The sequence below is a fragment of the Lissotriton vulgaris genome, chromosome 2_1 (assembly GCF_964263255.1).
Source record: "Lissotriton vulgaris chromosome 2_1, aLisVul1.2, whole genome shotgun sequence".
Taxonomy (NCBI): domain Eukaryota; kingdom Metazoa; phylum Chordata; class Amphibia; order Caudata; family Salamandridae; genus Lissotriton; species Lissotriton vulgaris.
The window spans coordinates 145,214,059-145,241,166 of NC_141687.1; the positions used below are offsets into that span (position 1 = coordinate 145,214,059).

At 51.3% G+C, this 27,108-nt stretch overlaps 2 protein-coding genes across 2 annotated transcripts in view; one reads left to right on the top strand and one right to left on the bottom strand.

Moving 5' to 3' along the window:
* Positions 1-20,403, bottom strand: part of BKGD (beta-keto-L-gulonate decarboxylase) — a 107,182-nt gene extending 86,779 nt beyond the window's left edge. The window contains exon 1 of the mRNA XM_086954589.1: positions 20,288-20,403. The gene's annotated coding sequence lies outside the window, so the exon portion shown is untranslated. The remainder of the gene's footprint in view (positions 1-20,287) is intronic.
* Positions 19,904-27,108, top strand: part of TAF1D (TATA-box binding protein associated factor, RNA polymerase I subunit D) — a 146,660-nt gene continuing 139,455 nt past the window's right edge. Inside the window, exon 1 of the mRNA XM_086954588.1 lies at positions 19,904-20,040. The gene's annotated coding sequence lies outside the window, so the exon portion shown is untranslated. The remainder of the gene's footprint in view (positions 20,041-27,108) is intronic.

The following is a 27,108-nucleotide window of genomic DNA, read 5'->3' on the forward strand; positions in this document are numbered from 1 at the left end:
CATCCGCCCACGCCCTAGCTGAAATTGTTATTTTTAAATGTTAAAATACTAGAAACATCCATTTTTATCATTATTGCTATATACACGAGAACAAATATTTTAAATGCCGCTCGATAACTTGTCACTGGAAAACGTTAAAACTGCAGAACAAAAAGTTATTTATCAGGATGCAAAGGAACACTAGTAACAGTATGACAACAGGACGTGCACCGCACTACAAACAAAACAAGTGTTGCAATAGGTCTCGCATTTGTTGGATTTAGTGGAATTATACATGCCAATGTTTTTTATCTAGCCATGTACAGTATCATATGTGGCCAACTGCACCCTGCAACATGGCTAGGTAAAACAAGCATTTGCAATGCAATAGGTCTCGCATTTACGCTACTTTGAGCTATTGGCATTGTAAATGACAATGCCTTTTATTTATGCTTTTAAAACCAAAACATAAATATACGGCATTGTCATTTAAAATGCTAATAGCTCAAACTCGGGTAAATGCAGGACCTATTGCATTGCAGATGCTTGTTAAACTCAGTAACACTGTCTGGAAATTGATATGACCTCATTAGTACTATTTTAATACCCAAATATAGCAACACGAAACAAAAAGGTCCAGCTTTGCTAAGGACCTTTCACTGCACAGCAACACGTGTCACTGGATTTTGAGTAACTTTTGAACCCTTTGAGCTAGAAACAAAACATTTTTTGATTCAAATCTGCAGATTATGTGCAGACAGTGGATTATGTGGCAGAAGCGGCAAGGCTATAATTATGTGGAAAATCGCCACATCCGCTGATCGCATAATTCCAGTGGCTCATAGCAGACCTCAACAATCAAAGCTGCTTTCACCAGCCTTCCAGCCACTTGCGCTCGTCCGGACTCCTACTTGCACACAAGCCGCACATAGGTAAAACCAGATTGGCAGGCGTGCCTTCTCCCACATCGCTCCTAAAGTGTGGAACGATTTGCCACTACACATTGTAGGGTCGGGGCCCTAGGCCCTCATGCTAATAAGGAGCGAGACACGGACACACTGCTTGCATGGTGCAACTGGCCCAGAGCACGTGCGCTCGGCCTCTTTTATTAGTACTGTGTCACATGACCTGTGACATCAGTGGTGGGTGGGTGTTCAGTGTAGTTACAGGCTCAGCACTAGACTGCTGACTTATGCTGGGCATTACATCCCTCCCCAAATTGGTTAAAAATTAACCCAAACAGAAAAAGTCCAAAAACCTGTGGGGGAAAGAAAACACAGAAAACAACATTGGACTTGCGCTTTCAAAACGAGTCTCTTTGGCTGCTTGCAAGCCGCAGGCAGTATAGTTCTTGACTTTTGGATTAACAGTTCTTGGTGGCACGATTCGCAGTTGTTCGGTGGGTTCATTCTTTCTCTGTCGGCTGTTCATAGCCTTGCCTTCTGCTTTGCTCTCTTGGTGACGACTAGTTAAAGAGAAATGGATGACATGGTTGTTGCTTGTCTTCCGGCTTCTTTTCTCCATGCTGGTTGCGTGATGTTTCCAGGCAGGCTTCAGTGTGTTTCTTGGCAGGTGAATAGAGTAGGTGCGAACATCCCTCTCACTAGGATGCCCCTCTCGCCGGTTTTCTTCTGCCACAAGATGTCCGGGAGGACCTCTTTGCCAGGTTTCCACTGGACTGGTGTTTTTGGTCGCGTTGCTCTACCATAGCCTTCGGGCCGTGAGCAGGGCGCTCCACGAGCCTCACCGTCGTGTCCTAGTTCCACCTGAAGGTTGAGTTGTCGACTCTTTTCATTGCTCTCGAGGCTTTCATCTTCTTGGGTCCTGCAGACGTGCTTCTATAGATCTGTCTCCCATGCAGGACTTGCTGCCACCAGTGTCCCTTGAGGCTCTGATACACGGGCTGGTGTGAGGTAGGTCCAAACCCCAGAGGTAGATGTCGCCAACAGTCTAGCTTGCTCTCTCCTGTGATCGCCATGTGGATGGATGGCTCGTAGGTGGTTCTCTCTGTTCTGCGCTGCCGGTGCGCTTGCCAGGCTTGTCTTCCATCGCACTCAGGTGTTCCAGTGCCTGTCACCTTGCTTCTTTCCGCAGGGCGGCTTCTTCTTGCAGTGGCAGCGTGCCATTCCGACTTCTCCTTTCTTCTTTTCTTAGTGGCGGTGGCCACTCTGTTCTTTCTTCCTTCTTCTTAACCTGACAGTCGTGCCACTCTGATTACTTCTTCCTTATTCTCTTCTTCACTTCTTCTCGCGACGTACCCTGGTCCCCTCTTCTTCATCTTCTCTGGCCATGCTTCCCTATGCAGCGCGCGCACTCCACACAGGTCTGCCTGGTCCTGTCCTAGTCCTAGGACACTGTCTTCTTGTCACTTAACTCCCAGGGTTGGCGTCGCGACCTTCACCTCTTCTTTCAGTCGCATCTATCATTTATGAAGTTGAAGTTCTTTGGTCCATGTTCGCGAACCGCGCCTTGGCTGAACTTTAGGTGAAGTTTGTTGATCCATGTTCCTGGACCGCGCCTTGGCTGAACTTCTTGGACCTTTGTGCTGGTCCCTTCTGTCGATGTCCGGCAGGTAGGATTCGCGGTGCTGAGCTTCTTGGACCTCGTGTTGGTCCCTTCTGCCGATGTCCGGCAGGTAGGATTCATGGTGCTGAGCTTCTTGGACCTCGTGTTGGTCCCTTCTGCCGATGTCCGGCAGGTAGGATTCATGGTGCAGAGCTTCTTGGACTTCGTGCTGGTCCCTTCTGCCGATGTCCAGCAGGTAGGCTTCGTGGTGCTTGGTGACCCTGCTGAGTGGTCATGTTGCTGTTGTGTGGATTCTTCAATGCTACGGGTTGACTGCGCAACCATTTTCTTTTCATCTCTGTTTTGATTGCTTTAGTGCACAACTGGGTGCGTTCTTCGTGTCTTCTTTGTGACTTGCTGCTTTGGGCTAGTGCTGTCCGCACTGCTGCGCATTTGCGTCATGCGCTTTCGCACTTCCTGGTGCTGGGTTCAGCTTGTTCTCCTCTGTTGGGCGTCTGCTTTCGTTTGGTGCGCTTGGGGCTATACTGCAGGGCTGCAGTGGTCAGTTAACCTTATCGGTAGGTCTGGGCTGCAGCAGCTTGCTCTGTGCTGCCTTATTTTCCTCCTGGCACCCGGTTGTCTGTTAGCTCGTGTCGCTCTATGGCATGTTATTTGCGGTCATAGAGTAGCTCCTTCGTGCTGCTGGGTGCAGTGTTTGGCAGTCTCCTCTGTGCTCTAGTGCTGCTAGAGTTCCTTTTCCTTAGGGGCGCAGTTGTGTGCTTTGGCCACTAGATGGCAGTGCTATATTGTCTTTTAATAGCTGCAGTAGCTTCCCAACGCTACGAGCTTCGTGGTCTCTCAATACGCTGCAGTGTTCATTTTTCCAGGCTCGGCTCTCGCTGGGGTCGTTAGAGTAGGGGACCCGGAGTGCGGCCTGAAGTGGTCACCGTTGGATGGCTCACCGGAAGGCACCTCTTCAGTAAGGTGAGTTGCTGTGTTTGTTTCCTGGAACTTCACTCGGTTCCACAGTGTTTGCTGTCACGCTTTGTTCTGGGGTCGTTAGGGCAGTGTGAGTGGCACAGTAAGGTGGTTGTGGTGCTTACTGTGCGCTTCTGGACAGCGGATCTTCACAATGTCAGTTTTCCTCCTACCACTCAGTTAGTCGCTCCGCATCTCACAGGGGTGCACTTTCTGCTTCGCTGGGCAGCAGCAATATTCTGGGCTGCGCTACCTGTCTTCACACTCTCACTCACTGCGGGCTCATGATGTGCGGGGTTGCTCCCGCTCACCTCGTCTCTCCAGTCGGCCAGCTACCGCGACCGATGCGGGTGGGCTCCGCTGTAGTTCTCCATTCATGGCAATGGTTGTGCCGGGTACATGCGCTGGCTCTCACCGTCTGTGTGCTTGGTGGGGGCTTCGTGTTGACCGCGGGTGATCTCCGCTTTCAGTTCTCGGCGCCCGGCAGGTCTCCATGTGCTGTGGGCACTCCTCTTTGGAATTCATTCACCCCGCCGCCGCCTCACATCGCACATGTGCGCGGCGGGGGACACGGGACGCTGCAGGCAGGCCGCGGGTGGGCTCCGCTGGCGCTGCTTTAATTAAATGTCTTTCACCCTCGCCGCGGCCGCCTCTCGTCACACGCGGCGCGGCTGGGGACAGCCGACGTTGCCGGCAGGTCGCGGGTGGGCTCCGCGAGCCTTGCTTCCTTAATTGGACATATCAGGCGAGTCAGCGCTCATAGTCTATGGCGGGTGGGCTCCGCTTTTGGGTGCTTTACAGTTTGTGGCTCACCTTCGGCCGACGGGCCTGTTCTCATGCGGGTGGGCACCGCGATGGCTTCTTCGTCTTTCTCGGGGCACCGCCTCGGCAGGGCGGGCTACGGCAGGCTGCAGAGGTGCGGGGTGAGCTCCCGGTCACCTTCTCTTTTCCTTTCAGGCCCGGGGCTCGACACACGCCCCGTGGGCCTCTCGGCGGCTGGCACGCTTCAAAGGGGGTGTGCTGTCGATGCAGGCAGCTCTCCTCTTCCCTTTTTCATGATGATTTCTTTTAGCTGCGGCACGCGTGGCTAGCGTCCGCCCTCGTCGCCATTGTAGGGTCGGGGCCCTAGGCCCTCATGCTAATAAGGAGCGAGACACGGACACACTGCTTGCATGGTGCAACTGGCCCAGAGCACGTGCGCTCGGCCTCTTTTATTAGTACTGTGTCACATGACCTGTGACATCAGTGGTGGGTGGGTGTTCAGTGTAGTTACAGGCTCAGCACTAGACTGCTGACTTATGCTGGGCATTACACACATAACAACCTACTCTGAAAACCAAGCTTTTTGAGACGAGTAGTCCCACTGTGTCAAGGGCTTGGCTAAACTCACACCTCGGCTACTAGATACCCTCCTGGGAGACAGTGAGCGCTACAAATCTGCCGGGCAGGGCTGCAGTACATTTAATAGGGCAAAGTCTACATTTCTTTAAATAGAACAATGCGGGGGGCGTGGCCAAGATGGCGGGCTGAGCGGTCGCACTTGCCGAGAGCTCCCGGACCCCTGAATTCCTGCACCGCTTGTAACCGCTGATTCCCCCCCGGATCAAGCGGCAACTGAGCCTGGTGCTCGCGGTGGAGGTGTGGAGAGCCTGCTGAGCCTGGTTTGCGCCGTCGGGGATGAGATTCTGGCCGGTAAAGCCCGGGTCGGAGCCCGCTGAACGGCCCGAGTGGGAGCTGGAAGCCGCGAGTCTCCCGACCCTTGGAGCGTGACGGAGCGACCGGCCTCCGAGGTGTGAAGCCCGCAGCGGTGCATGAGCTGTCGGAGTGGGAGTCGGCAACGGCTTCGCGAGCGGCTCGGAGTTGTCCGACGGCGGCTGTACGGAGCGGAACGGAGCGGAGGTGCAGAGCGGAGGCGGAGTCGGCATCGCCTCACTACGCCAGCCCGAGGCTTGAGGAGGCCCGCTGGAGGAGATCGCTTCGGCTGGTTATCTGTGTGGGACTGAGGAACGAGTCTCCCGGGGAAGATCTTTCCCTGAAGCAGTGGACCCCGGCGAACGTTGCACTGTGACTTAGCCCACTGGCCGGATTTCTGGATCTCAGATTGGAGAAGGAGAGAGGGTCTCCATCTTGGGCGTTGTCCCCTCGACACTACTGAGCGGCCATTTTGTGAAGTTCGGCCGGGCAGCTCGGCCCTCCTGGTGCTCTTTGTGTGGGCTGCTCCCGGCTGGCATATAGCTGCTTTCTTTGCTGGTCAGTGAGCCTCAGTGTCCTTTATTGATCTACAATGTCGAATGCCAGGGGGCAGCGACGTGGCGACCGGACCTTGCCGGAAATGCTGGGACGGGGCGCCCTACGCAGCGGAGGAGCCCAACCTGCCGCGACCTCCCCGGCACCAACCAGGGGGGCGGACGGTGGAGAGCCCCCGGTGACGAGATCATTTCTCGAGTCGCTGTTTAGTTCCCTTCGGGAGGACTTTCAAACGCTCAAGCGTGAGGTGGCCGGGGAGATCCGCGAAGTGAGGAGAGAGATGGACTCCCTGGGGGACCGTGTGAACACAGTGGAGGAAGCGGGTCACTCCAGGGATGAGGAGATCACCCATCTGCAACAGGAGGTCCTGCGGCTACGGGAGCAACAGATTGAGTTACAGGCCCACGCCGAGGACCTTGAAAATCGGTCCAGGCGGAACAACATACGGGTCCGCGGTGTGCCGTCTGGTGAGGAGGGTGAAGACGTGACTGCATATCTGGTGGCCCTCTTCCGTGCGATCCTGGGAGAGTCGGAGGACTTTCGGATTCGCATAGACCGGGCACATCGGGTGGGTCGCCCCCGCAGAGCCACAGCGCCCGCTCCGGACATTCTGGCCTTCCTCCCGAACTTTCCCTTGAAGGAGCGGATCCTCCGAGAGGCACGAGGGCAGCAACCTTTCCGATTCCGGGACCACCCTGTGACCCTGTTTCAGGACTTATCCACAGTCACGCTACAGAAGAGGAAATCCTTCAAGATCGCCACGGACTTCCTTCGAGAGCATGAGACACAGTATTCCTGGGGGCACCCCTTCCGTCTGATCTTTAGGTGGAACGGTGTCTTGCATCAGCTTCGGTCCCTCCAAGATGTCTGCGCGGTGTTGGGCCTCACTGCATCGGACACAGATACCCCGGCCCCACGGCGGAGGCGCAGCACTCGTAACGGATGGCAACAAGCTGGGGGGGGGCCTCTCCTCCGGCGGAGCGCCCGGGCTCGCCCGCAATCCGGGCAGAAATGGCGGCTGCCATCCAGGAGGCCTCCAGAGTGGCGGCGAATGGCGAAGTGGCCTTGACGGCCTGAACTCATTCCGGGGGGAGTCTACTTTAGCTCACTCTTATTGCAGGTGCGGGGATCCGGGGGGTGGGCTGGGAGGAAGGGCGAGTGCTGGAGGTGGTGGCTGGACGTCCACTAGATTGACTTACCACGGCCTTGCCCGTTCCGGGCCGGACTGGGACAATGTCTTGTTTGAAAAGTTTGAGAAGCGGGGAATGGGGTTGGGACGGGCGGGCAGATGTTTTGATTCTGGGACCTAGAGGGGGGGCCAGTAGCGGGGGGTGGTGTAGATTTGGTTGTGTAGGGGCAGGGGGGGGGTTTTCTAGTTGTGGGGTGTTGGGGTTCGGGGACTGTACTGTGCCAGTGGGTGATTCAAAGTTGCTCTGTTTTGAGGCCTCGAAGGGTGCCTTCTGTGTTTGCTTGCGGGGCTTTGCTTCTTGATATGTGCTCCTTGAACTCCCTCTTTGATGGCTCTTAAGGTGCTTACTCTCAATGTGAAAGGGCTGAATAATCCGGTTAAGCGGCGGGCAGTGTTATCCCTGTTGGAAAATTCACAAGCGGATATCTGCCTGTTGCAGGAGACCCATTTGCTGGCTAAGGATTGCTCGCGGATGCGTACCCCCAAGTTCCCCACACAGCTATTCTCCTCTAGCACCTCCAAGACGGCAGGGGTGGCAATCTTGTTCTCTAGGGGGTTCAGGGGAGAGGTCGTGAGCAAGGTAGCAGAACAGAAAGGGAGACTTCTAGTATACAAGATTAAGATGGGGGGCTTAGCACTGACTGTAGGCACCATCTACTGCCCCAATGATCATCAGGACCAATTCTTACACAGGGCTTTGGACGACGTTGCATCCACCTCTGATAGGCACATAGTGTTGGGGGGTGATTTGAACCTGGTTTTCGACGCGGCACTGGATAGGTCTGTGCAGCGGCGCCATCAGTTGGGTGAGCTTTCGGGCTCGATTCGAACTCGACTTGAGGAGCTGGACCTGCATGACATGTGGCGCCGCCTCCTTCCCACCACCCACGCATACTCTTACTTCTCACACGCCCATAGATCTTATGCGCGCTTAGACCATCTCCTAGTGTCAGGCCCATTGCTCCCTTTGGCTTCGAGTGCGGACATGGGGGTCCTCTCTCTTTCTGACCACGCTCCGGTGGAGGGCGTTTTCACTCTTCCACCGGTGGCTCGGCCGAGGGGGGTCTGGAGGCTCCGAGACACGCTTTTGCACAGGCGGTCGGTGGTGGATCAGATCCGGGCGGCCATTTTGGCTTTTCAGACCGTGAACGATAATGGGGATACTTCCCGTGCGACACAGTGGGCAGCCCTAAAGGCCGTGCTCCGAGGCGAATTTATCGCGATTTCCGCGGCCGAGAATCGGGACCGACAACTCAAGAGAGATGAGCTCACCCGGCAGGTGAGGGAGCAGGAGCAGGTTCATCATAGGACAGGGGCCCCCAGGTTGTGGAGGCAGCTGAAGGCGGCGCGGGAGCTCCTGGCGGCCCTTGACACAGATCGGGCGGAGTATGCGATGCTTCGCCTGAAGCACAAATATTACACAGGGGGTGATCGGTGTGGGCGGCTCCTGGCTAACAAACTTAGGGTGCAGCACCAGCAGCACCGAGTGAAGGAACTATTGGACCCGGCCGGAGGTAGAGTCACGACCGATGAGCACATAGCGGACGTCTTCCGCGGCTTTTATGCTGACCTCTACTCCGGGGAGGCCTCTTCGGCCCAGGCTGAGGGGGACTATCTGGACTCGGTCCCGCTCCCGTCGCTGACACAGGATCAGGCTCAGTATCTGGAGCGTGACATACGTATCGAGGAGGTGGTCACGGCGATATCCCGGCTCAAACTGGGTAAGGCCCCGGGACCGGATGGCTTTATCCCGCTGTTTTACAAAACCTTCTGTCAGGAGCTGGCGCCTCTGCTGACTCGCCTCTTTAACTCCTTCGCAGAGCCGGGAGCCATCCCCCCCGAATTTCTCCAGGCCACGGTTTCAGTGATCCCTAAGCCGGGCAAGGACAGGACCGCTTGTGGGTCCTATCGTCCCATTTCGCTGCTGAACACTGATTTGAAGGTGTTCACCAGTATCTTAGCTGCACGCCTGGCGTTGCACCTCCCCGGCATGGTTGACTCGGACCAAGCGGGCTTCGTGCCCGGTAGGCAAACGGTAGATAACACGAAAAGGGTGACACACATTCTCGAGAAGGCTTCCAGGATCCCTGGGGAGAGGATGCTCCTGTCCATAGACGCGGAGAAGGCTTTTGACAGGGTGCACTGGCCCTACCTGGAGAAAGTCCTGAGCAAATTTGGGATAGGGGAGAGGTTCCGTCATCTGATCTTCAATTGCTACCGGTTCCCATCTGCGGTGGTCCGGGTGAACGGCGGCAGCTCTCGACCCTTTCCCATTGAGCGGGGCACGAGACAGGGGTGCCCGCTCTCCCCTTTGCTCTTTGCCTTGTACATGGAGCCATTTGCCCAGAGGGTTAGGCAGAACCCTGACATAATCGGCGTCCAGATGGGTGGGTTTCGTCATGCGATTAGCCTGTACGCGGATGATGTCATTCTGACGCTGGATGACCCGCGGAGATCGCTGCCGGCCTGTGTGGAGGAACTGAACTTATTCGCTGACGTGGCGGGCTTCAAGGTGAACCTGGGTAAGTCAGCCGCCCTAGACATCTCGCTTACTGCTGCCACTAGAGTGGAACTGCAGAGGCTTTACCCTCTGAGCTGGTCCAGGGACCGGATCCCGTACTTGGGGATCCTGTTGGCGCCCTCCCTCCCGGAGATGGTTACGGCCAATTACGCGGCTCTGGGCGCGAAAATCAGGGAGGAACTGGGCCGGTGGGATAAGGGCACGCTGTCGCTACTGGGTAGGGTGGCCGCGGTGAAGATGACCCTCCTGCCTCAGGTGCTTTACCTCTTCAGAGCGTTACCGCTCCAGCCCCCCGCGGGGTGGCTTGCGGAGACTCAGACTGCCATTGCACGGTTCGTGTGGCAGGGCCGCAGGCCGAGGATCAAGAGGGGCATCGCTATGCTGTCACCGGAATCCGGAGGGCTGGGGATACCGGACTTGCGGAAATATTTCCAGGCCGCTCAGCTCCGATATCTCGTGGAATGGAGCCGGTGGGAGTCCGATAAGCATTGGTTGTTCCAGGATCAGGCGGTGGCGGGTAGGACGCTGCAGGAAGTGCCATTCCTGAGGCGGGCCCATCGGCCCCCCAATCTTTACGCGTCCTTGGTGACGCGGGTCCCGCTCCAGACGTGGGACTCGGTGGCTGCCAGATGTGAGCTAACTACCTTCCCCTCTCCCTTTACGCCGCTCATTGGCAACCCGGACTTCGGCCCTGGGATGGAACAGGGTGCCTATGAGCGCTGGCGGGTGGCCCGCTGCTGCACTCTGTACCACTTGTACTCCCCTGAGGGAGTTGTCTCCTTCCAGGACTTGAGAAGGGATTATGGCCTCCCGGAAACGGAGCGCATGCGATACATGCAGGCGCGCCACTGGGCATTACAACCCCAAGTGCGCGACGCGGCACACCGGGAAATCACGGCGTATGAGCGTTGGTTAATTACTCGCACGTCGGACGCTAAACTGATCTCAGACCTGTATAAAATGCTGCAGCCCCCCTCCTTTCACATTCACAACCCCGGTCGGGAACGATGGGAGCGAGAGCTCGGGCGCGAGCTGAGTCATAAAGAATGGGAACACATCTCCTACCGCGCGCGCCATTCGGCCTACCACACGGGTCTTACAGAGACCTTTACTAAAATCTCGACCTATTGGTACCGTACTCCGGAGAAACTGCACGAGATGGACAGGGCGATACCAGGGACGTGCTGGCGCAACTGTGGCAACACTGGTACACTAACACACATACTGTGGGAATGCCCCCTGCTGGCTCCTTACTGGGAAGAGGTCTTGAGCGAGGTGGACAAATGCTTTGGGATAGAACTGCCTAGATTCCCGGCCTATGTCCTGTTGGGGTTGCCGAATGGGCTGATGTATCCCCTTAGGTCTAAGAGGGGTAGACAGATCGCGATTGCGCTGGGATCAGCGGTGCAGAATATTCTCATACACTGGCGCACTACAACACTTCCCTCTGTAGTTGGTTGGCTGCACAGATTATGGCACGTTCTTGGAATGGAGAAGATGTCCTTAGTAGCCCTGGGGGATACTGATACCTTTGAGGAATTGTGGGAGCCCTTTCACAGCCTGTTATGTTCCGAGTTTCGAGAGATCACCTGCCCTAGATACCTTCGGTTGTTGAGGCTGACGCCGCCACCGGACCCGCCTGCTTGATTGGGTGGGGTCGATATGGTATAGTAGAGATTCATGGAGAGTTCAAAGTAGTGGAGACTGTAGATATTGGCACAGTACAGGGGGTGGGTTGGGGTATGGTAGTTGGGGGTTCGGTTTGGTTAGGTAGGTTTTTTGGAGCGGGGTTGCTTCTCCTCCCTTCACCCCTCCCCCCCCCTTTTTTTCTTCTCCTCTCTTCCCTTCCCTTCCCCCCTTTTTCCCTTCCCCCCTTTTTTCATTCGTTCTCTCTTTTGTCCCCTCCCTCCTGATTTTCTCTCCTCCCCCCATCCCGTCCCTCCCTCCCTTTCTCCCCCCCCCCCTCCCCTCGTTGTCTGTCCGTGCCCACAGGTGCGAAAGCTATGCTCCCGAGTCGGATGGAGCCTCTTGCAAAATTGTAACTGCATTGTTGTACTTGCTGTATGATGCGCATTGGTGCGCGGTTCTTGTGGTTCACCTGTTTCCTGCCCCTTTGTGTCCTACCCCACCCTGCTTCAATAAAATACTTTAAACCTAAATAGAACAATGCCTACACTCCGTAGCCTGAAAATAAATGAGTCAGGACAGAATGTGGAGTTCTAGACAGGCGTCACACGCACCGAATGGGCCGCCCATGCACCGCTTACAGCAGAGCGTGTCGGAGGGGCAGCTGTACTTTTAATGGGGCAGAGGACGTTTATCGAAATGACCGGCTAGAGCTGTGTGACACCACCTACCGGTGCACACGAGTACTGCTTTAACGTTTCCAGATAAAGTCTCACCTCTAGGAAATATTCCCTAAAGTTAGTACTCTGTGGTTAGAAGTATCCATAAGAAACGGGTCACTTTGATGAGAGGAGAAACGAGACCTGGTAACAGTGACAGAACAGACCGAGAAGAGAGGAGGCCGAAGACAAATTGGGGACAAACAGTGGCACAGACCAGACGCATGTAACATGGGAAAGGAGATTTAAGTCACTTGGGACAGAGAGTGACGCACCTGGGATTAGTGACTAATAAAGACAGTAAAACTAAGGGACACGAAAAAGAACAGCGACACCAGGAGCCCTACAATAGAGGCAGAGGGACACAAGGGGTCTGAGAGAGGGAGATTATACAGTGGGGCAGAAGACAACACAGAGCGACTTAGGACACAAATGGGAAAAGTGACGAAGAAGAGACACCTTGGGATACATACTGGCAGGGACGAGACACTCAGAATAGAGACACCAGGGGTCGGACACGGGGAATACAATCAGTGGAGCAGTAGAGGGCAGACTATAAAAGAACAGAGACACAAACCTGAAGACATCCTGACAGAAGTAGAGATTAGCACACACAGTGAGAACATATACAGGCAATGGAGAAAGTAACAAATTACCCAGCATGCCGGTGCCTCCAAGGCCGGTCGAATCTGGTGAAAAGTTTGTGTAGTGCCAGATTTATATTGACACAAATCACTGTGCACCAGCCCTACCTGCCTATAAGATAACAAGCCTTTCAGAAATCAACCCCTTTCCAAGCAGGTTTCCCCTCAGATACAAAATGCCGGGTGCACTGAGGTAGAATGCGGAATACAGGACATCCTCTCCACAGAAGGTGAGGGGCGCACTCTCCCAAATTCTTACCTGAAACTTCACAGCTGCCCCGTTTGTGATCTCCATTCTGCTTCTTCCCTGTGCAGTCAAGGACGGGACCGACTTTTCCTCAGAGCTGCCCACTGCATACAAGCGCAGAGTAGTGAGAAGTCCTGGGAGTAGCGTTTCCTGGTTCATCACCCCTCCCACTGTGACCTTATCTGCCTGGCATGTGACAAAGGTCACAGGAAACAATATATTGTTAAGGGGCACATGACCCAATAGAAACCATGCATCTACTATTTTGTAAACATACTCGAGGTACACAGGAATATGCCCAACAATGCACAGAATGGCTGACCAAAATCTGAAAAGCCTACTAGGCGAGACCAGGGTCGTATTGGGATCACAATTCGGCCCGGGCACTGACGAAAAAAGTGGCCCAAATTCAAGAGGCGTGGCCCATATTTAAGGGGCGTGGCCCACATTCAAGGGGCGTGCCCTTTCATGAAACACCATTTGCACAGACAAGGAATGAAAGTGGGAGGATACTGTTCTTGCACATGACACAGGGCCAAGGTGACAATGGCCTACATGCTGAGCAACTAAAAAAAAATAGCAAGGCCCCTTTTTGTCACAAAATTATTCCAGCCCTCCAGCACAGGAGCACCTGAAAAGCAGCAAAGCCCCTGCTATTACTAACCTACTCAGCCCTCCCCAGACCTTCAGCTCAGGAGCACATGAACAGAGGTAAGGCCCCTGCAATTAGTAAATTAATCAACCCTCCAGGCCTTGGGAAAATGTCCTAACAGGGGAGCACAAAACACAGCTTTCTGGGTCATCCAAGGTAGCCAGGTGGCCAGGGGGGAGGCTGAGGTGAAGCTGGTGCATGGGAAGTGCCTTCCCAGTGTGTTCTGGCAGTTTGAGTATTTACCATTTACTGTAGTATTACCCTTGTACCTGTGTTTGGTACCCTTTTGTAACTTGCACAAGTCACTTTTCTCTTGTAACACACTGTTTGCTCCTCTCACTTTTGTTTTCTTTAGATACTTGCACAAGTGCCACCATTTCCTACGTAACGTTTGTTCTTGTGCTGGAGTGTCTGCCATTAATTGCAGTATTATACCTCTACTTGTATTTTGTACGCTTTTGTAACCTGCACACATATCTCTTTTTCCTCCTGTAATGTATCGTTTGCTCCTCTTGTATTTTGGTTGCTCACTATTGTCACTTTTGATTCATGTAACTTAACGTTTGCTTTTGTAATTTGTCCACTAATAATTTTTCTCCTCATGTATTATTGCTGTTCCTAGTGTGAAGCGCTCCGACACCTTCGGGTAAAGTCTGCGCTATATAAAATCGCATAAATAAATAAATAAAATAAAAAAATTCCAATCACCACCTGGCCCCCACAGCAAGACCCACTCTTCCTCGCCCACTATGCCCTGAATGTGAAGGGCTGTGGGCGAGGTGTTAAGACTAACGCCGTTTCTGGGCTGCATGTGCGCCAGGGGGCCGAGGTGCAAATGGCTCAAAGGCCTGGGAAACACCTGGCCCCCAGTGAGGCCGATTCTTGCAAATAATCACCCCTCCCCAGCCCAGCCTCAGCTTGATTGCTTGGCAGGGCAGGGGTGAAGGAGAGGCCACAGCTGACAATCGCTGTCCGGCCGCACAGATGAGGCTGCTTTCATTTTCTCAGTCTCTGTCTCCGTGCACTCTGTGGGCCGGTTTTTTAGGTCGAGCCTAGACGAAAGCAAATCGAAGCTTTGCTGTCTAAGGCTCGACAACTTATGTAATCACTTTCGGGGGAATGTGGACAGCAGACTATCACGAGCGTCTCCTGCCGGAGATTCTACCTCGTTAGCGCGCACGTCGCCGTGCCTCATTTTCCCATTCTCAAACAAAGCCACACTCACGCATGCGCACATACACACACTGCATACACACACACACGCACCCCCCCTTAAACAGACACACGCTGCATACACACACGCACCCCCCTTAAACAGACACACGCACGCACGCACGCACAAACACACTCAAACAGACACACACGCGTACACCCCCACCCTCAACCCCACTCACCGGGCTCCTCTCTCCTTATGCATGGGAAGGCACTGTGCTAGAAGGTGCGCTGTCTCAAATCACCGCCGCCTCCCAAAGCGGCATTGTATGTAAATTAAAAGTTGCCTCCCCGTTAACACCACCGCAGCCCGGGAACTTCGGTAGCCTCACAAATCCCGAGCGCAGCTCCTCTGACGTCAGACGAGGAGCCGCGCTGGGATTGGTGCCGGCGGGGCCGTTGCCTGGCAACGGAAGTGTCGTCGACGCCAGGCGGGACTTCGACGCCGGGCGGGAGGGGCGGAGCCTGAGGCGGCTATGGAGCCGTGCCTCCCGCTGCTGCTGCTCGCTGCCGGTGAGTCCGGTTTACGGGCCGGGGAGTGGGGTGCTGCTATGTTTCGACTTAAGGGCGCAACAGGGAGATGTCTACGGAAGCCCCTTCCCGCCACTAATGTGCTTGTTTTTATTGGGAGGAGAGTGTGGGGAGGGGGAGGGCAGAGAGGGCGGGGGGTGGCACCTGCTGCTGGTCAGCAAGGGGTTTTTTTTATGACGGACGATTATTAATTTTGTTATAGTGGACAAATGCTTAAAACGTTTATCGCTACGGTATTGCGTCTTTAGATTGGTTACTATGTTGTCCCTTCTGCTTTTTTTTATTTTTAATGGCGCCATCTTCTCCGCAGTGCAGCCACAGTGCTCCGCTTCTGCTGTTCTGCTGGGCAGGGGTGAAGGCTTTCGCTATGCTGCCCTCGTTCTATCCCTACTACCACCGGGAATGCAGAGATGAGACCCGGCTCACCGCTTCGATCTGTGGCACAGGTGGGGGTGGAGGCTCCAGTCACGCTGCCCCATGTCCACGTGTCGATCGTCCTTTGCAGCCCGCCTTCGAAAAAAGGTGCAAAAGTGAAGCCCGCTGCTCCTGGCGCCCTTACTGATGCCGCTTCTTTTTCCCGCCGGTTCCCCACGCCATAACCCGATGCGGAGGGTCTGATCCCAGCTGCCATCCTCAACTGGATGTTGGGTAGGTCACCACAGCATTCTTTGCCTCAGGATCAGGGAGGGGGTGCTGGGGGTGTGGTGCCGGTAGCCTTAGCAGCGGGAAATAAAAAATGATTTGCGGGTTTGCGACCCCCTGTATTCCGGGGCAGAGTCCGGCTTTAGGACCGTGGGATTCAAGCCCGTCCTGTTGCAGCCCCCCGGAGTTCAGCAGCCCAAAATGGTGGAACCACGAACCCCATCTCTACAGCGCTGGCCGGACAACCCATCGCCGCCTTGGCAGCAGTGGTTGGGTTTTGGTTGAAGAACTATAAACTAACATCAATTTGGTCCCTATTTAAATAATGCACAGTTTTGTCTCTGGAAACATATGAGGGGGTGCGAGTGCTTTTGCCACCGTAGTACATCCTGTGTGTCTCACTGTTTCTTCGGCCAGTTGTGTCACTGTCCCATGTTTAATGTTACTGCCTCTTTCTCTATGCCCCCAGCATTGGTGCTCTCGCCCTCTCCCTCTCTCTCTGTTGGTCTCTCCCTAACTGGAGGTAATTGGGAAGGGTCTGGGCCTCTGTTGCATAGCGCCTAGTTCTGGTGTACAGGATGTGTTTAAAGGATTATGTTGGTACACACACGAACAGCGGCACTAAAAATTAAGTAAATTGCCCAGGATCACAGTGGTTTAAAAAAAAGAATCCAGCTTTAAGCTCAGGTTTTCTCTGATTCACAACCAGTGCTGTGGTCTGTGGTCCACCTTTTTCTCGACGTGTGTGGTGTTTGTGGGTGGGAATATGGGATGTGCGGGGGAGGGGTTTTTGACCCCTGCATAGGTTGTGACTTCAGCTAATGGAATGGTGCGCTAATTAAAGCACCGAGAGTAAGAGTGCAGGGTGCAGGGTTTACTTTCGTGCACAGGCGCGTGCCTGTATTGTTGTCACTGCTCTTGTTGTGACGTGTGTAGGCTGTATATCTGTGCTGGGGGCTTCACAGTTGTGTGCTAGTTGCGAATAAATGGACTAAGGGATAATGTTAAAATCAGGGTCCTAAGTGACACTTTCTGCCAGGTCTTGCTGCCTCCCAGAAGCACAATAGGCGCCCTCATCAGAAGCCTGCTGAATGGACCTAGTGTTTTATCGACCTCAGAAGGGTGAAAGGTTGCGCCAGTCCCACCGGATTGATGTCTCTGTGGACGGCTGATCGGTTGTACAGACAATCCTTGCAGTGCATTCATCGGGTTACAAAATGTGGTGTTTACAGCATTTCACACGAGGGAGCTGTGTCATGGAGCTGGATATGTGAATCATATGTTGTTCCCGTTAATAACTATGTTGTTAGTATCAGTCTAATTGGTAGGAGTACTAGCAAGGGGGTGGTTTTAATATTATTGCATACTTATTGGCCGTAGTAGAGGTGTTTTTTGTTATTATCGTCTGTGGAATGAGTTCGCATAACACTTATTTCTCCTGCGCCTACTTCCGAGCTAAAATAACCCAGTTTCCATAAATAGACATCAGAGTAGGATGATATGGGATAGTTGTAAAGTTCATGCCCCTGGGTCTGGTATACTTCAGTATTAATCCTGGCTCTTCTACTTTACCAAATGATGTGATCTTGGGCAGATCACCGTTCTTCGGCTCTCTTAATTTGAGACATTTGTTACATAAAAAGATCACTAGATAGGTGCCAAAGGCTTTGCAAGATTTCCAAATATTTGCGCGTTTTCAGTGCATCCCTGCGTTACTAGTGTTTATTTTCAGTGAGGCGCAGATGGATGGGCGGCCATTGTAGCCCTTCTATGTTATGTGTTCTTATATTCTGAGGTGCACGTCCATGATTGCAATAATCATGTGGAAAAGGCTGCGAACGTTCAATCACAACTCCAGTGACCCTGACTATATAACAGATAGATGTTCCATTAGAAGTTAAGGTGAAATTAGGTTTACGAAATAAAACCAAACAACACCGAAACTAACCAGTTAAGTTAGGCCAAATCACTCGCCAGAAGAACCAAAACTTCCCACCCCTGGCCCGAAAGATTTAACTACTAATGGTTATCATCATGATAAGCCACCCACCACCCTCTAAGCACAAGGGGGAGGGGCTGGTACTCTCCCATGCACTAACTGGGCCACAGAGGCATGGAGTCAGCATGAGTCACGCGGGCGGGGATACCTGTGTCTGGCCAGCATGATGAGTGGCCCCTACCCGCCTCCCCCACACAGCACGCTCCTGGGACATAACCAGATGTTCCCGGATGACTAATGAATCTGTAGTCCGGCCACTCTGCAGAGCGAACCTCATATATGTGATAGTGTTAATTGTGTGACGAAGGTACACAGTTGTCAAAATCTGGGAGCAGCATAGGAAATGACAATGCAGTGGGGGAGTTGTATGCATGGGTGCAGGGCTTTAAGTGGTCCTGGGCCTCACCGGTGCTGAGCATCGGCACTAACTTTAGCCTATTAGCATTACAAACACATTATATTTATTTTGCTTAATAAAACTCACATTGACCCAAGGAATTAACATTTACAAAGCCAATAGCTCGCACTCATATAAATGCAATTAATAACTTTTCCATTTACAAATTTTAACACTATTTGCATTTTACATTACAATCATTTTAATCATTTTTTACAAAACATAAACAATATAAAAACAATGTCATTTACAAGGCCATTTACTCAAAACAATGTCACTGCGAGACCTATTGCATTGTAAATGCTTGTTTTCTCCCCTTTCCTAGTCCACTCTCTGTGGACTGGGACAGGGGAGAAAAAAAACGGCCCTCAGAGGGCACTGAGGCACCGGCCCTTCGGCCCATTCCCGAATGCCCGCTGTTGTAAGTATGATAGTCATAGATGACAGGATACTTCTAGTTGATTACATGTAGATTTATTGTAAGACACAGCTGAGCTCACAAACCTCGCCAGCTGACCAGACCACCAACTGACACTAGTGGAATTCTCCAGGTAGAAGTCAGAACATACATAGGCATTGTGGTAGACAGAGAACAAGAGAACACAAAGAAAGGACTAAGACAAAAGACAACCATATTACATGAAGAATCAATGTACAACACCCGCCTTGCCAATCCGCCCCTGGGCAAGACTATGACATAGCAGACAATGCTGCAGAATGCAATGCACAAGGGACCCAGGCCCAGACATAATTACTGTAGAATGCAATGCACAAGGCACCCAGAGTCCACACATCCATCCCCATGTGCACCTCAAGCAGGAGGGCACAGGCCAGATCAAAGCTCTGTGAGCAGCTCGCACAAGACGCTGCATGAAAGGCCAAAGCAGGTTCAGAAACCCCTCTGCAGCTCACGCAGAACGCTGCAGGGCACTGACCTAGGAATGATCAGTATGCACGTGTGAGGCGCATGTACGACGACCACGGACCGTCACAAGAGGGCAGCTGGAGTGCTTGTTTACCTTCTTTGTTCTCTTGTCTTTATGGGGCCATGTGTTACACATGGCCCCATAAAGATGAGAATGTGCTTTGCGACAGACGCAAAGCAGGCCACTGAGTCCGGCTCGGAGGCCAAAGGGCGTCTACAGAAAACCCTCATTTCCAATGGCAGGCCACCGTTTAGCATAAACAGTTACGCCAGACAATGGAAATGAGGGTCGGGGCTTAAAGCCCCCTTCTGAAATGTCCTTCATTACAAGAGTTCTCGCAGAGCATTGCGCTGCAACGCTACACACGAGGCCTAAAGACATTAGCATTTATAATGCCATTAACTCCCAACTCCGACAAATGCGAGACCTATTGCATTTGCAATGCTTGTTACTTATTAGCAAGTATAATAATCTTCACTCTTGGTACTTGCACCTTGAATGTGCATAAAGGTTAATATATAGCAATACACATATATAACAAAATAAAGGAGGGAAAGCAATCGCCTAATTTGTGCACACAAAACAATTTGTAGGACAGAAATAACAATAGATGATTCAACCAGAATCTTTCATCAGTCTTCCATTTCTTTCGAAAAGGGTGGCTGTATTCCTTATTTATTGCACAGTCCAAAGCGGCCCAGCGGACGTTAATGTTCGCATCTTCTATACAGAAAGGCATTAAGGGCACTTTGTACCACCAATGTGTAAAGTTTGATGTACGTGATTGCCACGCTCGCAGCCCGAGACTTGCATAGCCTGAGTTGGCTCTGAACGCGCGAGAGACTGACTCCGTCACAGCATTTAGCGGCTGCACGCCCCGCCCCTCGTTAAGTGGGCGGCTTCACAGAGACAAAACAAGCGATGCAGAGTATTTACGGAAATGGTGTTGTCTCTCCAGCCCTGTCTAAGAGCCCAGCCCTGGCGAGAAACACGGTCTCAGAGCTCTGTTGAATGGGATAAGTGCTGGTAAGTAGCTCTGTCACCCAAGTAAAATAAGCCTAACTTTACTACGCAGCAGCTTGCCTGTGGCGCAACCCGTGGGTTAAGAGCCACCCGGCCTCTACCGCGTCGTGTCCTGTTCCCGTCCTCCTCGAGCCTGTGCATGGCCTCCGGTTCGCTGCCGTCCCGTGGCCACGCGCAGTCTGCGCTCCCGGATTCCTGCTCGCGCTCTTCCCAGCTTTGCCCGCTGTCAGTGCGACAAGTGCCCTCTCACCTGTGGATAGAGGCTGCCCGAGGGGATTACTTGCCGAGGGAGGTAGCCAAGTGACACCCGGGCAGGCTGAGGTCTGAAGCCTTGAGCACGAGTTTGGGTCTGTGGGGCGGATCCTTGCTGATGTCAGACCCGGTAGAATTACAAAACCGAAACGGACGTGGAAACTTACATGTTCATGCTACTAGTAAAAAACTGATCGGTTTCTGGGCAACGACTAAAACACGTTAAGGTGCCAGTGATCTAGTTCTACTTTACATGTCACATGTCTAACACTGGCGGTAATGCAACGTTAAGTAAGCTAATTCCAGGGGCGCCGTGTTTCTGTTTTTAAAAACATACATTATAGATCGTGTAGCATTTTACTTTTGTACAGCAGTGGAACTGAGTTACAATAATGCGGCCACCTAGCATGGAGGCAGATTCTAGACAACTGCAAAAATTCAGAACAGAGGGTTAAAATTCAGGACAAAAGGTTAATTTTCCGCACACAGCCGACCGAGGGGAGGCCATACCGCACTACTTTATCAAAACATTTATTTACCATTGAATATATTATACTATATCTTTACACTATGGGGTATCAGATTGTCTCTAGCTATGGTACATTCAGGTGGAACATTATGTCCTTGTTCAGTAGTAAATCGATGCCCTTGAGCACAGTGTCGAGGCCATCACTCCTACCCAATCTTTATTGAAGAGAAATTAATGGCAACGCTTTGTTATGTTTCTAAGCATTTTAAAATGACTCCCATGACCAACAGTTTGAGGAAAAGTAAGGTAAGTGACTTTATCACCACCTGCTAATTTAGACTAGTTGAACAAAAACATCTGTCTCGCCTCACCTTCCACTGGATGCTAAACCTAAAACAAATATTGGTACAGAGCAGATGCTATGAGTGCCAGTCTCTCTCCTACTGTGAGGATGCAAGGTACCCAAAACTTGTGTGTAGAGTCATAGCACTAAAAAGGTGTGTCTGCTGCATTAGAGTGCAACATTTATCGCTGAACTGGCAGCCCAGATAATCGGACAGAATTAAAGAGCAGAATGAAGCTGAGATTAGATGGGAGATCCAATGCAACTGATTTAGAGGGTTGTTTCTAAGAATTGGACATGGAATAGAAAAACAAGGTGGAACAGCATATACAAGTAAGATTTTCGACAGTATCCATCTGGAACTGAATTACTGGAAGGTGCTCTCAAATATCACCATCAAGTAAATTAGACAAATAAAGTTATTGATTTGATTTAGATTATAGAGTTTAGTCATGCGGGGATCCGTAATTTGATGACAAGCTTCCCAGCCACATGTAGTGCAATAAAGGCACTGATTAGATTGATTTTGTTTTCTCCATCCCCTTTAACTTTAGAGGACAGTATTTTTGTACATTTCTGTCTGATATATAGTACAGTGTGCTAAATACAGATCATAGGTTAATCCAACACAATATCGAGGAAAAAAAAGGTACTTAGTAAAGGTAAGGCCGGGCTTGAATAATCAAAAAATTATTACGACTTCTGGCAACTCTCTCATAAGCCCTTAGAGACCCGACGGTGATTAGCGCTATATAACAATCAATTAACAATAATAATAATTAGACCTGCAGGTCTAGTAACTTGAAAAATCTACTTGACCGAACTGTAATGCACTTGACCTCTGTGAGCAAATGTGAAGGCATTTTTATTGCTCATTCACTCAGCTCCTGCTATCCTTTGATAAACATGACCCTAATTCTCAATCTATCTTCTCAGAAAGTATGAAAGCAATCGCCAGCTGGATGAGGCAAAATTTCCTCCAGCTCAACGTGGAAAAATCGGAAATTGTCCTGTTTGGTGATGCTCCCTCAAGATGGTCCCTGAGCTGGTGGCCAACGGAATTGGGACCTGCACCAGAACCCAAGACTGGGGTAGAAAATATATGGGGTTCGCCTGGACCAGAAATTAATTATGAAGGAGCAGGCTTCTACCACCATTGGCGCCTGCTACCATGCTCTGGGTCTCTTGCGAAGAGTATTTCCCTTTCTCCCCTTGTCCATTCGGAAAACCCTGATTCAGGCACTACTACTAAGTTGATTAGACTACTGCAACGCGTTGCTGATTTCAGCCAGCGAATCATATTTGAACAAATTGCAAGTGATCCAAAACACTGCTGCCCGACTGGTCTCCAATGCTCCTGCGCTTACCCCTTCCCTTCTTGCAGAGACTGCATTGGCTGCCAGTACGGAAACTAATCCGTTTTAAGATCTGCTGCATTGTGCATAAAGCCCTAAATGATAAAGGCCCCAGTTATCTGGCAGAGAAATTAAAAAAATATAAACCTCCCAGGACACTATGCTCAGGGACCAAATCCCTACTTGTGGTCCTACGCTGCAAAAAAGCTTGACAAAGCAGGAAAGCCTTCTTCCATTTGGCCCCTAAATTCTGGAACCAACTTCCTATCCATTTGAGGGAATGCTTTGATCACCTGCAGTTCCGTAGGCTTATGAAGACAACACTGTTTCAACTCGCACACCTTTTGCTGACCGACTTAGCAGTTCGCGAATGCGGAAATACCCCTTGGGGGTGATTCAGGCGCTATATCAATCCTAAATCAAATCATCGCTACCAACTAGTCTCCAGGGCAGACGAGACCTGAGCGAGCGTCAACATTTTGAACTTCTCGTTCCTGAGATCCAAGATAGGACGCAGGCCTTTGTCCTTCTTGGGCACCAGAAAGTAGTGGGAATAGCAACCACGGCCTACTTCTGGGGCAGGAACGCGCCCGATGGCCCCCTTGGCCAAGAGGGCCAAAACTTCCTTTTGGAGAAGGGCCAGGTTATCCTTCGACATGCGATGGTACTGAGGTGGCATGGAGGGATGGGTAGTCTCGAAGGGGAGGGAGTAGCCCCTTCGGACTATCTGCAGAACCCACCTGTCTGACGTGAAGGTGCACCAGTGGGTGAGTTGATGGCGGATCCTGCCACCCACTGGCGTTTGGTGGCCCTAGAAGGTCGGATAGGAGGGTTTGGAGGCTGATGCAGAGAGGGCTGTGCAGAGTGCGAGTGACTGCAGAGTGCGAGTGACTCAGCAGTGTGAGTGTTCCAGAGAGAGCAGGGTATGCTAGTGCGCTTACACGGTGTACTGACACACGGGAGCTAAAACAAAGAACAGCTGAACACGTGTCTTGGGGGCTTCATTGAGGCAGCCGGCCCTCTGTGAGGGGAGCAGCAAAGAGTGGACGCCCCAACCAATGAAGCGCAACTACTCACTACCTACTGTACGATTACAACACAGGCCGAAGGGCAGAGCTAGTTTTAGACTTGTAAGTAACACACACTTAGGTCTACTCTGGTCTAGGACAAGAATACATCTTCCTTCCATTAACATGATAAACTATGGTTGATTCCCACACAGGTCACACTCACATCCCAAAACAATGCAAGGGCCAAGAATATAACGTTGAATCGTTCTATCCCTGTGTCCTCTTCTATTTCACTGCCCCTTTAAGGTCATCCCACATAGACCAAACAACAAGGCATCGCCCTTCCAACAAAACGTAATCTGCCGTTACATAGCAGTCCTAGACACATTTCAACTAGCCTTACCAGGTATCAGCCGGATCCCCCGGCTCCCGGTAGTTCTGTGTGATGCTGTCTAAGGCAAACGCCCGTCCACCTTGTGATGGGTTAAGTAGCATAGACATGGCCTGCGGGGACGAACGATACGATTTGTTTCCTGGGAAGGATGCTCATTATAGAGTTCATAATAATTGGATCTACATTGCAGATCGTGTCCCAGGGCCAAATGTTGATGTTCTCTAGCCGATGCCTCTTTGTGGCTCTGCATCAATGTGTAATCTTGTTTAAATCAGCATGTTTATAACAAGCAAGACTAGCACTCTATCTTGCTACCAACTTTGCTTAGCATAAGCAACAGCTAACCATTCACAAACAATGTTTATATACCAATTGCAAATAAAAAAAAATTAATGCAAAGCATTGTCATTTACAATGCCAGTAACTCAAACTTTAATGCTGCGAGACCTATTGCATTGTAAATGCTTGTTAGGTCGACCTGGTGTTAGCAGTGCGAAGCACTGCATCCAGCCAGGCGACATCTATGGTTACTGACTTCCTGGGAATGTGAGACTGGGGATGTGCACATGCAGGAGATTCCCCCATGTAAGTGTGCATGTTCACTCACGCCGTGCTCATCTCCTGTACTACATTGCCAGGAAGTGTATAACTCATACACACACATGCGCGCACACACACGCGCACACACACGTGCGCACACACATACACACACAGACAGAAAGACACACGCACACACAGACATGCACGCACACATTTCCCCCGCCCCATTCTCCCCCACTCACCGGGCTCTTTCCGTGTGTCACTCTCCCTCGGCAGGCAGTGGGTCAGTCTCGGCATGGAAGCCCCGCAGCGCTGGTCTTCGGACCCGGGACTTCAGCTGCCGGCGCCGGGGCTCCCTCTTCATTACAAATAGGGCGCATGCTCGGGCAGCCCCCGCCCTCTGTCACAGCCCGGTTTCAGTTTTGCTGTCTTCCGTGTTCGCCGTCCGCTTGAAACCCCTCCTTCTGGAGCTGGTTTTATTTTGCAAGATTCTCTAGTAAAAGAGAGAGGGACCCCAAGGCCAAAGGGACAGGGTTCCGAAAACGACTATAAGTCAAAAAGGAGATTCCCCTTGGACGAATGAACATAGAACAGCTAGTTCTTACGGACCAAACAAATAAAAATACATCAATACGTGGCACATGGACAAGCAGGAAGCAATGTGAACAGAATTAAAAACAAGTGAAAACACTCTAGTAAGATTAATCTAAACAATTTATTCAAATACACTATATTTGTTAAATAATGGGAAACAAACAGGACGAAAATAATATACAATCAATCAATGAAACATTCCAGTAAAAAAGGAGGTACAGGTTGAGGACTAAATCATTGTGTGAATTTAGTCCTCAACCTGTACCTCTTTTTTTACTGGAATGTTTCATTGATTGATTGTATATTATTTTTGTCCTGTTTGTTTCCCATTTTTTAACAAATATAGTGTATTTGAATAAATTGTTTAGATTAATCTTACTAGAGTGTTTTCACTTGTTTTTAATTCTGTTCACATTGCTTCCTGCTTGTCCATGTGCCACGTATTGATGTATTTTTATCTGTTTGGTCCGTAAGAACTAGCTGTTCTATGTTCATTCGTCAAAGGGGAATCTCCTTTTTGATTTATTTTGCAAGAGCCTCCCGTGTCCTCCTTTCAAACAATACATGTACTTTGATTTAACAAGTGGCGGATCAGTATTTACATGAGCCCATTTGCACACAGCTGCTACCTTCAGTTGCACGTCTGTCTTTGTTCTGTGAATCATAAAGTTGAGCGCCCGGAATTTGTGACTCTCAAAGATGTGCCAGTTTGTCTGTCTAAGAGGCGAACTCCCTGTAATCTGCATATTTTTGGGAACACAGCACACGGTAATTGCCTCCTGGATATGCCGTCTCTGCCATCTCATACTTGCCTTACCTTTTTTTCTTCCTATTAGGTTGTGGGTTGCAATCAACTTTTTATTTTTTATTTTTCGATCTTCTGATGAATATTTCCCTCGCCCACCAGTCACTTACAGAATCAGTCGCGTCGACCGCTGGAGGTTTTCAACATGCCCTTTTTAAATAAAGAAAAATAAACCTTCTGAGGACTGTGAGGATGAAAACTGTGTTTTGATTTGATATGCAGTGATATAAAATAACTTTAGTTTATTAGTTATGGCTTGATACTCCTCGTCAACACTTCGCCACATTTGCAGCAGCTGTGCTCTACTAATGAGCCCCCTGATTAGCTCTTCCCATACCTCCCGTTTCAAGCTCGTTGCTAGCAAGCACGTGACACGTGATGATTTACAAGGTCGTCAGTGAGAACCTCAAAATTAACATATTCCGATTTCATTTACTTTGGCAGCAAATTGGCTCCTCTTCTGTTGTACTTGCAGGCAGCGATAGTAAAACCAAAACAGGTGTATGAAAAACCTGCGAGGTCCATTAAAAAAAAAAACACACACAGTTCAGAACCATTCTGAATTAAAAGTAAAATCGAGCATCGTTTGGTAATGTTTTCTTGCACGCTTAACACGAACAGATGGATTTGAGACACCTCTGACTACTGTCACGCATGAAAGGCCGCACAAAAACCCCTTTTTGTTCAAATTGACCTTTCTGCCTTGTAATGAGGTTTTCCATTTCAGTTACTCTTGACAGGAGCCATGTGAACAGCCCTTCCATCCCCTTAAGGTTCCCATGGATTTTGAGGTCTGCTTTTTAGGTTTTGCCTGGCGAAAGCTGCGCTCTGCGCAGCTTTTTCGCGCAGGCGAAAACCTAATGAGAACTGTAGTGTGGGTTTGGGTCGGCCCTCGTCATTCATTGGCTGGCTCCATAAATGGAGCCTAGCCATTGGACGAGGGGCCTGTCCGTCAATGCTGGAGCAGACTCGGGGGCGTTCCCGAGATTCTTTGGCTTTTGCCGACGTCACGCGACGCCGGGAACGCCCCCGATTCTGGTCCGGCATTGCCGGCACCCGCCTTCCTGCTCCGGCTGTCGTCGGCGTCTCTCCTCCCCCTTTCCCGCCCCCTCCCGCTTGTTTCCTGGTGCCCGTCTTCGTGCTCCGGCCGGCCATCGTCAGCTCTCTCCTCCCCCTTTCCCGCCCCCTCCCGCTTCTCTCTGATGCCCGCCTTCCTGCTCCGGCCTCTCCTTTCCCGCCCCCTCCCGCTTGTTTCCTGGTGCCCGCCTTCGTGCTCCGGCCGGCCGTCGTCAGCTCTCTCCTCCCCCTT